The sequence below is a fragment of the Bubalus kerabau genome, chromosome 6, assembly GCF_029407905.1.
Source record: "Bubalus kerabau isolate K-KA32 ecotype Philippines breed swamp buffalo chromosome 6, PCC_UOA_SB_1v2, whole genome shotgun sequence".
Lineage (NCBI taxonomy): Eukaryota > Metazoa > Chordata > Mammalia > Artiodactyla > Bovidae > Bubalus > Bubalus kerabau.
Window position 1 is genome coordinate 23,264,280 of NC_073629.1, and position 17,813 is coordinate 23,282,092.

Sequence of the window (17,813 nt, forward strand, 5' to 3'; positions counted from 1 at the left end):
AGTGAGAGCTACTCTAGTTGCCATGTGTGGGCTTCTCATTGCAGTGGCTTCTCTTATTACAGAGCATGGACTCAAGGGCATGCAGGCTTTAGTAGCTGTGGTGCACGGGCTTAGTTGCCCCACAGCATGTGAAATCTTCCTGAACCAGGGATCAGACCCTGACCCTGCATTGGCAGGCAGATGCTTAAGCACTGAACCACAAAGGAAGTCCTCCATCCTGTTTTTGATGTGGGGGTTTTACTTCCATTATACTTCCTTCCTAGAGGAAAGTATCTATGCCATCAATCTGTGATGGCAGTAATATTCATTTTAAAGATTTTTGTCAGAGTAGTTAAACAGAAAGAAATTTTTGATGAAAGTAGATATGTAAAAAGAGACATTAAAAATGGTTGTGTGTTAAGTTGCTTCAGTCATGTCCGACTCTTTGCAACCCTATGGACCATAGCCTACCTGGCTCCTCTGTCCATGAGGTTCTCCCAGCAAGAAACTAGAGTGGGTAGCCATTCTATTCTCCAGAGGATCTTCCTGACCCAGGGATCAAACCTGAGTCTCCTATGTGTCTCCTGTATTGACAGGTGGGTTCTTTACCACTCACCTCACCTGGAAAACCCTAAAAATATTTAGCTGCTCCATATTGATTTGGCGGTAAATTATCTAGAAGCAATTTCTCAATAGTCACTTGTCTTGAGTTTATTACAACTTAGTTAATTCAAGTTTTATGTAAACAATTTAATGAGAATATACAGTCATACAAAGCAACTTGTTGGTGGAATTCTAAAAAGCTCATTATTGTAAGCCATAGAAACAGGGTTGTTTGTTTTGTATTTTTGTCTAAGCTATAAGGTAAGTTGCTCATTTTTGTAACTGAGTATATAGGTTACCCATACTGATTTTGCCCTATATTGATGCTTAACTGTAGAATTATTGCAAAAGAGACTTGGCCATATCTCTTAGAGAAAGTGTGTGTGTGTGTGTGTGTGTGTGCGCGCGCGTGCGCACACGTGCACATGCTCATCCCCAGAACTGGACCCAGGAAACAAGCCCATGACACTTAGAGGATGGGGATGTTATCTGTGGAGATCATGTGTTTATGTATAAAGCACTCAAACTTAGGAGTCGAACAGCACCATGTACTGTTTGAATATCAGCTTCTCTCTCCTATAACTGTATCATTCATACAAAAATCAGAGGGAGCATTTTCCCTAATCACCCCATGGTTGAAGATTGAAAGTTGCCCTTAAAAGTAGAGGCTGCAAGAAACTAGAAATCAACAGAAAAATCATCCCACTCTTAAAACAGTGTTTTTTTTCCTTAGCTTTTCTAATGAAGAGGTACCTCAAGTTGTTTACCCCTCATTGATATTGAGTCAGAATATAGAATATGGTATATCCTATTGATGCCTCACTCACAGTTAGGGTACTTTCATCATTTTTCTTGGGATAAAAAAGATAGAAATTACATGGAGTCTCAGTGTTCTGGACTGAATGTTCATATGTTAAAATTCGTATGTTGAAGCCCTAATGCCAATTTTATGGTATTTGGAGGTGGGGCCTTTGAGAGATAATTGGGTTTAAATAAGGTCATGGGGTGGGATCCCCATGTTTAGATCAGTATCCTTGTAAGAAGAGGAAGAGAGACCAGAGCTCTCTTTCTTCTATATGAGGATACAAAGAGAAGACAGTAATCTGCAAGCCAGGAAGAGACCTCTCAGCAGGAACTAAATCTGCCAAAGCCTTGATCTTGGACTTTCCAGTTTTCAGAACTAAGAGATAGCCATCTGTTGTTTAAGTTACTCAGTTTATAAAATTTTGTGACAATAGTTCAAGCTAAGACACTTAATTTCATATTATTTCTCTAAAGATTAACTTCTCAACAACCTCATACATCATAGCACAATTGAGAAACAGAAAGAATTTTTAATAAAAAGAAAAGACTATTAAAATGTCCTACTACTGCAACCATTCGTCGCTGCCAGAAAAAAAAAGATGCTAAAGGCTCACAAGGCATATAGAGCTCTGCTGGTTGCAAGCGGGTCAGCAGACACATGCCACAGCTGACAGCATGAGAACAAAGAGCCAAAAACACTAGAGATAGAGACAACTATTTTGTTTTCTTAAAAACTGAAATATAATTGACATATAACATTGTAGAAGTTTAAAGTATGCAGCGTGTTGTGTGTTGGTTTGATATATTTATACATTTCAGTATGATTCCCAGGTAGTGCAGTTGGTAAAGAATCTGCCTGCCAAGAGACGCAAGAGATGTGGGGTTCAATCCCTGGGTTGGGAAGATCCCTGGAGAAGGAAATGGCAACCCACTTCAGTATTCTTGCCTGGAGAATCCCACGGACAGAGGAGCCTGGCAGGCTACAGTCCAAGGGGTTGCAAAGAGTCAGATATAACTTGTGACTGACTGAGTCAGTCAGTAACTGAGCACGAGCATGCACTATCAAGAGACAGAACTAACACCTCTATCAAGTTCTGTAATTATCATTTCTTTTTTGTGGTGGGAACAATTAAGATCTAGTCTCTTAGCAACTCTGAAGTTTATAATACAGCATTGTTGACTACAATTACTAATTAGTGCATTAGCTCTCCATGACTTATTTATCTATCAATTCCAAGTTTATACACTTAAATAACATATCCCCAATCCTCACTGCCCCCACACCATTCTACTCTATGTTTTTACCATTTCAGCTTTTTATTTTATTTTACTTTTCTTTTTTCTTTTTTTTAAATGTTATTTTATTTTTAAACTTTATAATATTGTATTAGTTTTGCCAAATATCGAAATGAATCTGCCACAGGTATACCTGTGTTCCCCATCCTGAACCCTCCTCCCTTCTCCCTCCTCATACCCTCCCTCTGGGTCATCTCAGTGCACCAGCCCCAAGCATCCAGTAACGTGCATCGAACCTGGACTGGCGACTCGTTTCATACATGATATCATACATGTTTCAATGCCATTCTCCCAAATCTCCCCACCCTCTCCCTCTCCCACAGAGTCCATAAGACTGATCTATACATCAGTGTCTCTTTTGCTGTCTCGTATACAGGGTTATTTTTACCATCTTTCTAAATTCCATATATATGCGTTAGTATACTGTATTGGTGTTTTTCTTTCTGGCTTACTTCACTCTGTATAATAGGCTCCAGTTTCATCCACCTCATTAGAACTGATTCAAATGTATTCTTTTTAATGGCTGAGTAATACTCCATTGTGTATATGTACCATAGCTTTCTTATCCATTCATCTGCTGATGGACATCTAGGTTGCTTCCATGTCCTGGCTATTATAAACAGTGCTGTGATGAACATTGGGGTACATGTGTCTCTTTCCCTTCTGGTTTCCTCAGTGTGTATGCCCAGCAGTGGGATTGCTGGATCATAAGGCAGGTCTATTTCCAGTTTTTTAAGGAATCTCCACACTGTTCTCCATAGTGGCTGTACTAGTTTGCATTCCCACCAACAGTGGAAGAGGGTTCCCTTTTCTCCACACCCTCTCCAGCATTTATTGCTTGTAGAGTTTGGATCGCAGTCATTCTGACTGGCATGAAATGGTACCTCATAGTGCTTTTGATTTGCATTTCTCTGATAATGAGTGATGTTGAGCATCTTTTCATGTGTTTGTTAGCCATCTGTATGTCTTCTCTCCAGAAAGCAGGAATAGAAGGAACATACCTCAACATATTAAAAGCTATATATGACAAACCCACAGCAAACATTATCCTCAATGGTGAAAAATTGAAAGCATTTCCTCTAAAGTCAGGAACAAGACAAGGGTGCCCACTTTCACCATTACTATCCAACATAGTTTTGGAAGTTTTGGCCACAGCAATCAGAGCAGAAAAAGAAATAAAAGGAATCCAAATTGGAAAAGAAGAAGTAAAACTCTCACTGTTTGCAGATGACATGATCCTCTACATAGAAAACCCTAAAGACTCCACCAGAAAATTACTAGAACTAATCAATGATTATAGTAAAGTTGCAGGATATAAAATCAACACACAGAAATCCCTTGCATTCCTATACACTAATAATGAGAAAACAGAAAGAGAAATTAAGGAAACAGTTCCATTCACCATTGCAACAGAAAGAATAAAATACTTAGGAATATATCTACCTAAAGAAACTAAAGACCTATATATAGAAAACTATAAAACACTGGTGAAAGAAATCAAAGAGGACACTAATAGATGGAGAAATATACCATGTTCATGGATTGGAAGAATCAATTTAGTGAAAATGAGTATACTACCCAAAGCAATTTATAGATTCAATGCAATCCCTATCAAGCTACCAACAGTATTCTTCACAGAGCTAGAACAAATAATTTCACAACTTGTATGGAAATACAAAAAACCTCGAATAGCCAAAGCGATCTTGAGAAAGAAGAATGGAACTGGAGGAATCAACCTACCTGACTTCAGGCTCTACTACAAAGCCACAGTTATCAAGACAGTATGGTACTGGCACAAAGACAGAAATATAGATCAATGGAACAAAATAGAAAGCCCAGAGATAAATCCACGCACATATGGACACCTTATCTTTGACAAAGGAGGTAAGAATATACAATGGATTAAAGACAATCTCTTTAACAAGTGGTGCTGGGAAAACTGATCAAACACTTGTAAAAGAATGAAACTAGAACACTTTCTAACACCATACACAAAAATAAACTCAAAATGGATTAAAGATCTCAATGTAAGACCAGAAACTATAAAACTCCTAGAGGAGAACATAGGCAAAACACTCTCCGACATACATCACAGCAGGATCCTCTATGACCCACCTCCCAGAATATTGGAAATAAAAACAAACATAAACAAATGGGACCTAATTAAATTTAAAAGCTTCTGCACAACAAAGGAAAGTATTAGCAAAGTGAAAAGGCAGCCTTCAGAATGGGAGAAAATAATAGCAAATGAAGCAACTGACAAACAACTAATCTCAAAAATATACAAGCAACTCCTACAGCTCAACTCCAGAAAAATAAATGACCCAATCAAAAAATGGGCCAAAGAACTAAATAGACATTTCTCCAAAGAAGACATACAGATGGCTAACATTTCAGCTTTTTAAAAATCCACATATAAGTGATATCATACAGTATTTGTCTGACTTATCTCACTTAGCATAATGATCTCATGGTCCATTCATGTTATTGAAAATGGCAGGATTTCCTTCTTTCTCATGGCTGAATAATATTCCATGGTATGTATGTGTGTGTGTGTGTGTGTATGTGTATATATATATATATATACATATACATATAACATCTTCCTCATCTTTTCATCTATTGATGGACTTCCCTTGTAGCTCAGTTGGTAAAGAATCTGCCTGCAATGCAGGGGACCCAGGTTTGATCCCTGGGTCAGGAAGATCCCTTGGAGAAGGAAAGGGCAACCCACTCCAATATTCTTGCCTGGAGAATCCCATGGACAGAGGAGCCTGGCAGGCTGGCTACAGTCCATGGGGTCACAAGAGTTGGACATGACTTAGTGACTAAACCACCAAACATAAGAGTGCAGATATGTCTTTGAACTTCTGTTTCACATCCTTGGGCTATATACCTAGAAGGGAAATGGCTGGATCATATGATAGTTCTATTTTTAACTTTTTGAGAAACCTCCATACTGTTTTCCATAGTGGTTGAACCAAATCACATTCCCACCAACAGTTATACAATTCCTTTATCCCTACATCCTCACCAACATTTGTTATCTCTTATCTTCGTGATGATAGCCATTCTAACGGGTGTGATATAATGTCTCATTTAAAAATTTTTTTAATTGGAGGAAATTTGCTTTATAACATTGTGTTGGTTTCTGCCATACAACATGTGAATCAGTCATAATTATATATATAGTATATATAATTATATTATTATAACTAGGATTTATAATAATAGTTGTCTCTATCTCTAGTGTTTTTGGCTCTTCTTTTTTCTCATATCCCCTGCCTCCCATTCCCCCATCCCACTCCTCTAGGTCTTCAGACACCACCAGGCTGGGCTCCCTGTGTTATACAGCAGCTTCCAACTAGTTATCTGTTGTACATGTAATAGTGTATATGTGTCAATGCTAGTTTCTCAGTTTGTCCCACCCTCTTCTTCCACTGATGTGTCCACAAGTCTGTTCTCTACATCAGCATCTCCATTTCTTCCCTGTAAATAGGTTCATCAGTACCATTTTTCCAGATTCCATATATATGTATTAATATATGATATTTGTTTTTCTCTTCCTGACTTACTTCACTTTGTATAACAGGCTCTAAGTTCATTCACCTCACAACAACTGACTCAAATTCATTCCTTTTTACAGCTGTATCTCATTGTTTTGATTTGCATTTCCATGACTAGTGATGTTGCACATCTTTTCATGAATCTGTTGGTCATTTGGATGTCTTCTTTGAAAAATGTCTACTTAGTTCCTCTGACCATTTTTTTTAATTGAACTGTTAGCTTTTCTGTTATTGAGTTACACAAGCTCTTTATATATCTTGTATATTAAACCTTTATTCAATATATGGTTTACAATTGTTTTCTCCTATTCCATAGTTTCCTTTTCATTTTGCCAATTGTTTCTTTTGCTGTGCAAAAGCTTTTTAGGTTGATGTCGTCCAACTTGTAGATTTTTGTTTTTGTTGCTTGTGATATTTCCCAGTCTAATATAAAAAATTTTTTCCTATATTTTCTTCTAGGAGTTTTATGACATTAGGCCTATGTTCAAGTCTTTAATCCATTTTAAGTTAGTTTTTATGAGTTGTGTAAGACAGGGATCCAATTTAATTTTTCTGCGTGTTTTATCCAGTTGTATCAGCACTATTTGTTAAAGGAATTGTCCTTTCCCCACTGAGTGCTCCTGACATCCCTGTCAAATATTAGTTGTCCATGTAGATGGGGACTTATTTATGGGTTCTCTATTCTGTTTTATTGGCCTATATATCAATTTTTATGCCAATATCATGCTGTTTTAACTACTATAACTTTGAGGTATGGTTTGAAATCAGGAACATTATTGCCTCTGTTTTTTTTTTTTTTTTCCTCATGAGTGCTTTGGCTGTTTGGGGCCTTTTGTGGTTTTGTACAATGTTTATGATTGCTTTTTTATATTTCTGTGAAAAATACCATTGGAATTTTAACAGAGGTTGCATTGAATCTATAAATAACTATGTAGTATGACAATCCCAAAGAAAGGCAATGCCAAAGAATGCTCAAACTACTGCACAATTGCACTCATCTCACATGCTAGTAAAGTAATGCTCAAAATTCTCCAAGCCAGGCTTCAGCAATACGTGAACCATGAACTTCCTGATGTTCAAGCTGGTTTTAGAAAAGGCAGAGGAACCAGAGATCAAATTGCCAACATCTGCTGGATCATGGAAAAAGCAAGAGAGTTCCAGGAAAACATCTATTTCTGCTTTATTGACTATGCCAAAGCCTTTGACTGTGTGGATCACAATCAACTGTGGACAATTCTGAAAGAGATGGGAATACCAGACCACCTGACCTGCCTCTTGAGAAACCTGCATGCAGGTCAGGAAGCAACAGTTAGAACTGGACATGGAACAACAGACTGGTTCCAAATAGGAAAAGGAGTATGTCAAGGCTGTATATCGTCACCCTGCTTATTTAACTTCTATGCAGAGTACATCATGAGAAATGCTGGGCTGAAAGAAGCACAAGCTGGAATCAAGATTGCTGGGAGAAATATCAATAACCTCAGATATGCAGATGACACCACCCTTATGGCAGAAAGTAAAGAGGAACTCAAAAGCCTCTTGATGAAAGTGAAAGAGGAGAGTGAAAAAGTTGGCTTAAAGCTCAACATTCAGAAAACGAAGATCATGGCATCCAGTCCCATCACTTCATGGGAAATAGATGGGGAAACAGTGGAAACAGTGTCAGACTTTATTTTTCTGGGCTCCAAAATCACTACAGATGGTAACTGCAGCCATGAAATTAAAAGACACTTACGCCTTGGAAGGAAAGTTATGACCAACCTAGATAGCATATTCAAAAGCAGAGACATTACTTTGCCAACAAAGGTTCATCTAGTCAAGGCTATGGTTTTTCCTGTGGTCATGTATGGATGTGAGAGTTGGACTGTGAAGAAGGCTGAGCGCCAAAGAATTGATGCTTTTGAACTGTGGTGTTGCAGAAGACTCTTGAGAGTCCCTGGGACTGCAAGGAGATCCAACCAGTCCATTCTGAAGGAGATCAGCCCTGGGATTTCTTTGGAAGGAATGATGCTAAAGCTGAAACTCCAGTACTTTGGCCACCTCATGCGAAGAGTTGACTCATTGGAAAAGACTCTGATGCTGGGAGGGATTGGGGGCAGGAGGAGAAGGGGACAACAGAGGATGAGATGGCTGGATGGCATCACTGACTCAATGGACGTGAGTCTGAGTGAACTCTGGGAGTTGGTAATGGACAGGGAGGCCTGGCGTGCTGCAATTCATGGGGTCGCAAAGAGTCGGACATGACTGAGCGACTGATCTGATCTGATCTGAATAACCTATAGGGGAAAAGAATCTGAAAAAAGAACAGATATATGCATATATATAACTGAATTGCTTTGCTGTATACCTGATTGGAAGATTGTAAATGAACTATATCAATATAAAATTAAAAAGTTAAATTAAAAAAAAAGAAAGAGACACAGATCATCTATGAAAACAGTTAAAAATTTAAATATTTTGTAACTTGAAGATATAACTTCTCAGTATATCAAAAATTAATGTATGTTGACCAGCTCATTCTGGGGTAATAGAGAAACCCCTGTTCCTTGATAAGCTCTACCAGTGAATCACACATTTTTACTGTGAGTTCTTTTTCCTCTTATAACTATGAACATGGCTAACAATTTTATTTTATTTTTTTAATATAAATTTATTTATTTTAATTGGAGGTTAATTACTTTACAATATTGTATTGGTTTTGCCATACATCAACATGAATCTGCCATGGATGTACACGTGTTCCCCATCCTGAACCCCGCTTCCACCTCCCTCCCTGTACCATCCCTCTGGGTCATCCCAGTGCACCAGCCCCAAGCATCCTGTATCCTGCATTGACCCTGGACTGGCAATTCGTTTCATATATGATATTATACATGTTTCAATGCCATTCTCCCTAATCATCCCACCCTCTCCCTCTCCCACGGAGTCCAAAAGACTGTTCTATACATCTGTGTCTCTTTTGCTGTCTCCCATACAGGGTTATCGTTACCATCTTTCTAAATTCCATATATATGCATTAGTATACTGTATTGGTGTTTTTCTTTCTGACTTACTTTACTCTGTATAATAAGTTCCAGTTTCATCCACCTCATTAGAACTGATTCAAATGTATTCTTTTTAATGGCTGAATAATACTCCTTTGTGTATATGTACCATAGCTTTCTTATCCATTCATCTGCTGATGGACATCTAGGTTGCTTCCATGTCCTGGCTATTATAAACAATGCTGCGATGAACATTGGGGTACACGTGTCTCTTTCAATTCTGGTTTCCTCCATGTGTATGCCCAGCAGTGGGATTGCTGGGTCATAAGGCAGTTCTATTTCCAGTTTTTTAAGGAATCTCCACACTGTTCTCCATAGTGACTGTACTAGTTTGCATTCCCACCCACAGTGTAAGAGGGTTCCCTTTTCTCCACACCCTCTCCAGCATTTATTGCTTGTAGACTTTTGGATTGCAGCCATTCTGACTGGCGTGAAATGGTACCTCATTATGGTTTTGATTTGCATTTCTCTCATAATGAGTGATGTTGAGCCTCTTTTCATGTGTTTGTTGTGGCTAACAATTTTAGGCTAAATATTCTGAATACTATCTGGGTGACAGCTACATTTTTTGGTGTCAGTTCAAATTCATAATTCAGTTGGTCTTTCTTGTAATCTTAACAGATTTCATCATCACTGATTTATATGTGGCATAAAGTAGCTAGAGAAAGTTCCTTGACACCCTCCCCACCCCGGTAATATGGCCTATGTGGGATTAGAAAGAAGAGATACAACTACATGTATCAGAGCTGGAAGGGGCTAGAACTATCTAATCCAAGAATTTAAATCTGGAGATGAAGAAATTGAGGTCCAATAACTTCTCAAGGTTAACTATTGTGACTGGTTAATCTATAGCCAGAACCAGAATCTGTCTCCTGATTACTGGTCCAGCCCAGCACCCCCTCCATAATGCTTCCCAAAAAATGTGAGATAATGATGAAGCATCTATGGCAACTTTTAGATGTCTATAAAAGTACCCTAGAACCCCTGAATCTATTGAAAAATCACTATTTATACATCTAGTGAAAGCTACAAATGAGAATGCAAAATGATCTTTCATTATCACTCTAAAAATGCTTAGCTAAGTACCTAGTACTGACAAACCACATTTTACCTAATGAGAAGTGAGCAAGAGAGATAAACAAAGCATTACAATGCATACTAATCATTAATTAGTAGCTTCTTTCTCAAACTATGTTCCCAGGCCCAAGGTTAGACAGAGTTTACAGGAGCTCCCACCTAGGGAGCAGCTCTTCAGTTATCTGTCCTTTATGTTAGAGTTCTGCATGAGCATTCTTTAATAATAGAATCTGTTACTAGAAATAATCTCTGAAACCACAAAAGTGCTGGACCCAACTCCTCAGCTAGAATTCTTTTGCTCCCCCCTCCCCACAAACCTTAACCTTTGGTTTTGTGGTCTCTTGTGGTCTCTCCCCGTCTGACATTCTTCTGTGCTCTTTCTCTACCTTGGGTGGGGTGGGGGCGCCTTTGAGAATTTTCCTACCTCATTTAGGACAGAGTGCCTTGTTTAGGGGCTTCCCTGGTGCCTCAATGGTAAAGAATCCGCTTGCCAATACAGGAGATATGGGTTTGATCCCTGGGTCAGGAAGATCCCCTGAAGAAAGAAATGGCAACCCACTCCAGTATTCTTACCTGGGAAATCCCATAGACAGAGGAGCCTGGTGGGCTACAGTCCATAGGTTTGCAAAGAGTCAGCCACGACTTAGTGACACAATAGCAGCAGCGGCTTCCTTTAGAAGAAGCTTTAGGTAGGGGTTTCTTGCCAGGTATATGAGCAAGTTCCCTTTCACCTGGTTCTAATATTCGAAGTAGTCATCTAGGAATCAGTAATTTGTACCCTTTTATGGTCATGTATGGATGTGAGAGTTGGACTGTGAAGAAAGGTGAGAGCCGAAAAATTGATGCTTTTGAACTGTGGTGTTGGAGAAGACTCTTGAGAGTCCCTTGGACTGCAAGGAGATCCAACCAGTCCATTGTGAAGGAGATCAGCCCTGGGATTTCTTTGGAAGGAATGATGCTAAAGCTGAAACTCCAGTACTTTGACCACCTCATGCGAAGAGTTGACTCATTGGAAAAGACTCTGATGCTGGGAGGGATTGGGGGTAGGAGGAGAAGGGGATGACAGAGGATGAGATGGCTGGATGGCATCACTGACTCGATGGACGTGAGTCTGAGTGAACTCCGGGAGTTGGTGATGGACAGGGAGGCCTCGCGTGCTGCGATTCATGGGGTTGCAAAAAGTCGGACACGACTGAGCAACTGAATTGAACTGACAAAAGCCATGAATATCAATTACCAATCCAGACCCCACAAGTTGCTTTTATAGTATCCACTAGAGACTTTGCATTTATCAAAGTCAGTACTCTCTGAAGATTTATATAAAGATTACTTTAAAATATTTTTATTATGTTAAAACATAATAACATAAAATTTACCATTTTAATTGTACAATTTAGTGGCATTAAGTTCATTTACAATATTGTACAACTATCCCCACTATCCAATTACAAAATATTTTTGTCATCCCAAATAGAAATTCTACCCATTAGATGATAACTCCATATTCCTCTCTTCCCCCAGACCCTGGTAACCTTTATCCTATTTTCTGTCCTATTCTAGGTCATATAAGGGAAACCATACACTATTTTCCTCCTGTGTCTAGCTTATTTCACTTAGCATATTTTGAAGTTTCACTTATGTATATTTAGCATGTATCAGAATTTCATTTATTGTTATGCCTGAATAATATTGTTTGTATACACTCCATTTTGTTTATCTATGTGTCTGTAGATGAATACTTGGATTGTTTCTACATTTTGGCTACTGTAAATAATGTTACAAAGAACCCTGATGTACATGTATCTGTTTGAGCCCATGCTTTCCATTCTTTTGAGTATATACTCAAGAGAAATTAGTGGATCATTTGGTAATGCTTTGTTTAACTATTTGAGCAACCAAAAATTGTTTCCCATTGTGGCCATTTTACACCCACACCAGGAACGTACAAGGTTCAAATTTTTTCAACATCCTTGCCAAAACTTGCAATTTTCTGGAGCTTTGTTTGCTTTTTAGTAAAAAGCTATCCTAATGGTTATGAAGTAGTGTCTCATAATGGTTTCGATTTGAATTTCGCTAATGACAATGTTGAGTGCCTTTTCATGTGCTTATTGTCATCTGTACATCTTCTTTGAAAAATGCCTGTTCAGATGTTTTGCTCTTTTTTGAATAGGTTGTTTTCTTGGTTTGAGTTGTAGGAATTCTGTATATATTATGGATATTAATCCATTACCAGGGATATGATTTGCAAATATTTTCTTTCACTTTGTGGGTAGTAATTTTACTTTGTTGATAGTGTCCTTAGTTGCACAAAACTTTCCAATTTGATGAATTTCAATTTAAGCGTTTTTTTTTTTTTTCTTTTGTTGCTTGTGCTTTTGGCATCATATCTGAGAACTCACTGGCAAGCTGAATGTCATGAAGATATTCCCCTTTGTTTTCTCCTAAGAGTTTTGTAGTTTTAGCTCTTATATTAGGTCTTTGATCCATCTTGAGTTAATTTTTGTGTATAGTATAAGATAAGGGGCCATCATTATTCTTTTGCATACAGATGATAGCCAGTTCTCCCAGAACCATTTATTCAAAAGACATCTTTTCCCCATTGAATGATCTTGGCACCCTTATTAAAAATATTTGACTATACATGTGAGAATTTATTTCTGGGCTTTCAATTCTATTCCATTGGTCTACTTATCTGTCCTTATTCTAAGACAATACTATCTTGATAACTGTAGCTTTGTAGTAATTTCTGAAATAAGGAAGTATGAGTGCTCTAACTTTATGCTTATTTTCAAAATTGCTTTGGCTATTTGGTGGCATCATGCTCCATTTGTAAAAAAAGAAAACATATACAATATCTATGAAGTAAAATAAAATGAGGTATACCTATATGGACGATCATGTCATCTGCAAACCAAGACTGTTTTAACTCTTTCTTCCCAATATATAGACATTTTCTTGCCTTTTGGTCTCATTGCATTAGCTAGTCCTTCCAGTATAACAATAAAAAGATGTGATGAGAAGGGACATACTTGGCTTGTTCTTGATCTTAGTTGAAAAGCTTCAAGTTTCTCACCATTAAGTATGATGTTAGCTGTATTTTTATTATAAGTATTAAGTTGAAGACATTCCCTTCTATTGCTAGTTTACTGAGAGTTTTTAAAATTTATTTTAGCTGAAGGATAATTGCTTTACAATTGTGTGTTGGTTTCTGCCATACATCAACATGAATCAGCTATGGGTATACATATGTTTCCTCCCAAGAGTTTTTTGTTAAATCATGAATGAGTGTTGAATTTTGCCAAATACCTTTTCTGTATCCATTGATATGATCATGTAGTTTTTCTCTTAGAGTCTGTTGATGTGATGGATTAAATAAATTGATTTTCAAACGTTGATTAAGTCTTGTATACCTTGAACAAATCCCATTTGGTCATGCTATACAATTATTTCTTTTTATACATTGTTGGATTTGATTTGTTAATATTTTATTGAGGATTCTTGCATCTATTAATATGTTCAATATGTTCATGTGAGATAACTGGTCTGTGGCTTTCCTTTCTTATAATGTTTTTGGTTTTGGTATTAGGGTAATGTTGGCCTTGTAGAATGAGCTAGAAAGAAAACCCTTTGCTCCTATCCTCTCGAAGAGGTTGTTAAGAATTTGTATAATTTTTTTCTTAAATGTTTGGTAGAAATGACCAGTGAACCCATCTCAGCCTGTTGCTTTCTGTTTTTGAAAATTATTAATTTTATTTCTTTAATAGACATAAATCTATTCAGATTGTTTATCTCTTTTGTGTGAGTTTTGACAGCTTCTGTCTTTTCAAGGAATTGATCTGTTTCATCTAGGTTATCAAGTATGTGAGCATAGAATTGTTCAGAGTATTCCTTTATTGTCCTTTTAATGTTCTGCCTTAGAATCTGTAATGATCTGCCTTCTTTCATTTCTGTTATTAGTAATTTATGTCCCTCTTCTCTTTTTCTTAGTTAGTCCAGCTAGAGGGTTATTGATTTTACTGATCTTTTCAAAGAACCAGCTTTTGGTTTTGTTGATTTTCTCTATTGATTTCCTGCTTTCAATTTCATTGCTTTCTGCTCCGATTCCTATTATTTCTTTTCTTTTGCCTACTTTTGATTCAATTTTCTCTTCTTTTTCAAGTTTCCTAAGGTAAAAAACTTAGATTACTGATTTTAGATTTTATTCCTTCTAACATTCACATTCAATGCTATAAAATTCCCTCAAAGCACTATTTTCAGTGCATTCCACAAATTCTAATAAGTAGCTTTTCATTTTCATACAATTCAAAATATTTTAAAATTTCTCTTGAGATTTCTTCTTGGGGCCATGTGTTATCTAAAAGTATTTTGTTTAATCTCCATATATTTTGTGATTTTCCAGTTATGGGTTAATTCCACTGTGGTCTTACAGCAGACATAGTATGATTTCTAGTTCTGAAATTTTAAGGTGTTTTATGGCCCAGAATGTAATCTATCTCAATGAATGTTTTCACCAAGAATGTGTATTCTGCCTCTGTTGGATAATTCTCTCTCTTCCGGACCCCAACCACCTTTCCCAAACAACTTAACATCTTGCATAGTCTTCCAGAAATATTTTAGGCACTTTTAAGTACCTTTCGCTCTGTATTTGACATTATCAATGTTGAAGAGCTTCTTTATCTTCTCCATCAATGCTCTTGAAGTCAAGATTTGCAAGTGATTCAACATTGTATCCCCTCAGTAATTATCCCAGAGCTTTAGGCCTAATAGAATATTTGTCAAGGGAATGAGTCATCTCTTTCTGCTTCTATTCAAACTATTAAGCTCTTAACAAGTTTATACAGAACTTAGCATCTATATAAGAGGCTCATCCCAGCAGAGATGACACCTTGGTACAAGAACCCATCACCAGTGATTGAGTGGACATATTACTTCCCATTAAATAATGGCTAAAAGATGACATATTTTTAAAATTTCTTCTGCACTCCTCTTTTCAAACAGCCTCCAAAGAAATTTAGGCACAATTTCTTTGAAGAAAATCCATCCAGTGAAAGCTGTGTAGCTCTCTGGCCACCTGATATTTTTTGTATGAGGCACATCTTAACCTTAATGTGTTTAATGTCACTGACAATCCCCAGGTAAAAAGACTATAGAGTAGTCAGTCTCATTATGTTAGTTTTACCATAAAACTGTTATTGAGGAGGAGATGGAAATAACAGGATACTTTATGTGAGCTCTGGGCTTCTTGAGCTCTCTCATGGCTCCTAATGAGAGCATAATCACAAAATTATTATAGTGAATTTTTTTCTTCAACCAATAAAAATGACACATTTTTTCTGAGTCTGAACCAGAAAACAACTTCTGCACGTCCCTGCTGTCATTTACCTGCACATGGTGCAAGCACTTATTTTTGGTTCTTAATGAAGGCACGGAGCTTCTAATTATTTAGGGATGTGATTAAATGAGTTTCCCAGTGACTTGATGTCGCAGGAGAAATCTTTTAATTTGCACACTCCTCCCACTGATGTATCTTGCAAACAGTGACTATTTAACAATCCCCATTGCCACTCATTTGCCACTGTTCCTCCAACTCATTGACTTTGAAAGTTTTAATAGTGCCCAGTGAAACTTTTAATTGCCACTGATTAGCGTTTAGGCTTCCAGAGGCAGGCTGTTAGGGGATACAGCCAGGCTATGCAAAGAATTGACTGCAGAGGTCTTAGATGAAGATCATATGAAGAACAAATAGCTCCCTCATCCCTGTCTCCCCACTACCTTATTTGTCATGAAGGACTCAATAACTATATTTGAAGATCTGCCTTATTTATTTTAGGCTTTTTATTTATTCTCATCTCAGAGGCCTGTTAGAAATCCACAAACTAGATCAGAAAAGCACAGAAAATAATAATTTCAACCTAAACTATGATACTCTATTTATAGTTTAAAAGCATTCTACTTATTTCTGCCCCAGTCTCATTAGTCCTGATTTACTTCTCATCTGTTTCAGAGTCAGACTTTCAATGGATTCTGTAGCTTATGTCAGAATGTGAAATTCACTGCATTACCCACCCCCCACATCCAAATCTCTCATGTAATCTATATTTGACTTGGAGTAACTGTGGGTAAGGAGACTAATAATTTTAGTCTCCTTTTAGGAAAATCACAGTCACTGTTGATGGAGCAGGAAATAAATGAGGAAAAGGGTAGGGGCTGGTGTTTTCCTTACCCTGATGAAGCTTCAGATTCAGCACATTTCTTAGCATCAAGGAAAGAAGACTGAAGAAACTAGAAAGATGAAGCTTGTCAAAAATAAATTTAGGCAGGATTTGTAGATACAAGGAAGTGGTAAAAAGAGTTAAGTTCTTAACTCATTTATAGAGAGCTTGACTAACAGGGAGGCCTGGCATGCTGCGATTCATGGGGTCGCAAAGAATCAGACACGACTGAGTGACTTATCTGATCTGATCTGACTGATTATAGATATGACCACTGCACTGGTCATTTTCGGGATTCTTTCAACTTTTAGGATGATGTAGTTTTTATCATGTTTTTCTAAATAATTAATATTGTTCTGCATTCTTTCTCATTTTTCCTTTAAAAGAGCTGGAAGTGATTTAATTAAAACATTTTGGGGAAATCCAGTATGTTCATCGTAAACTATGAATCAGAAATTCATCTGCCATTTTTCACTTGTCTTTTACTTGCTTGATTAGTTAATTTCAATGAGTGTTTAGGAAATCACTGGTTACACATTTGCTGAACATGGAAACCATCTACTTTAATTGTAGCATTTTGGGGTACTATTTAGAACAAATCTTTTTCAGTATTTCAGACCTTGGCCTGTCAATTTTTTGTGATTAATAATAGTATCCTTTACAAATCAGTTTGCCTCTAGCCTGTCATATAGCATATGTACTTTTTTTAAGACCAAAACCCATCTAGTTCACGAGATGACTTTCACCATGGTAGCTCAGTTTTTCTGGGCTGGAGGTTCCCTGTTGTTCCAATGCTTTCTCATCTCCACTTTTCCATTTGCCTTTCTCCTACTTTACAAGAATGGATATACTTCTCACCCATCCAAAATGAGCTCATCGCCCCAGGGTACCTTCTGCTGCTGCTGCTAAGTCACTTCGGTCGTGTCCAACTCTGTGCAACCCCATAGACGGCAGCCCACCAGGCCCCACCGTCCCTGGGATTCTCCAGGGCACCTTAGAAGGGTACAATTTATGATATTGACTTAGGCAAATTCTAATTCAAGGCATCTTAGTGTGACTATCTGTCTTTCACAATTTCTGTTAAGGGAAAACTTTCACATTAGAAACAGTGTCATTTTGACCCATGGTAGATGTTACAAATTCAGATCTGTACCTGTCAGGATCATCTGCAGCTGAGACAAAATTAGTTTTAAGTAAAATTTTGAGTAATTCTAATGAGAATGTTCTAATAT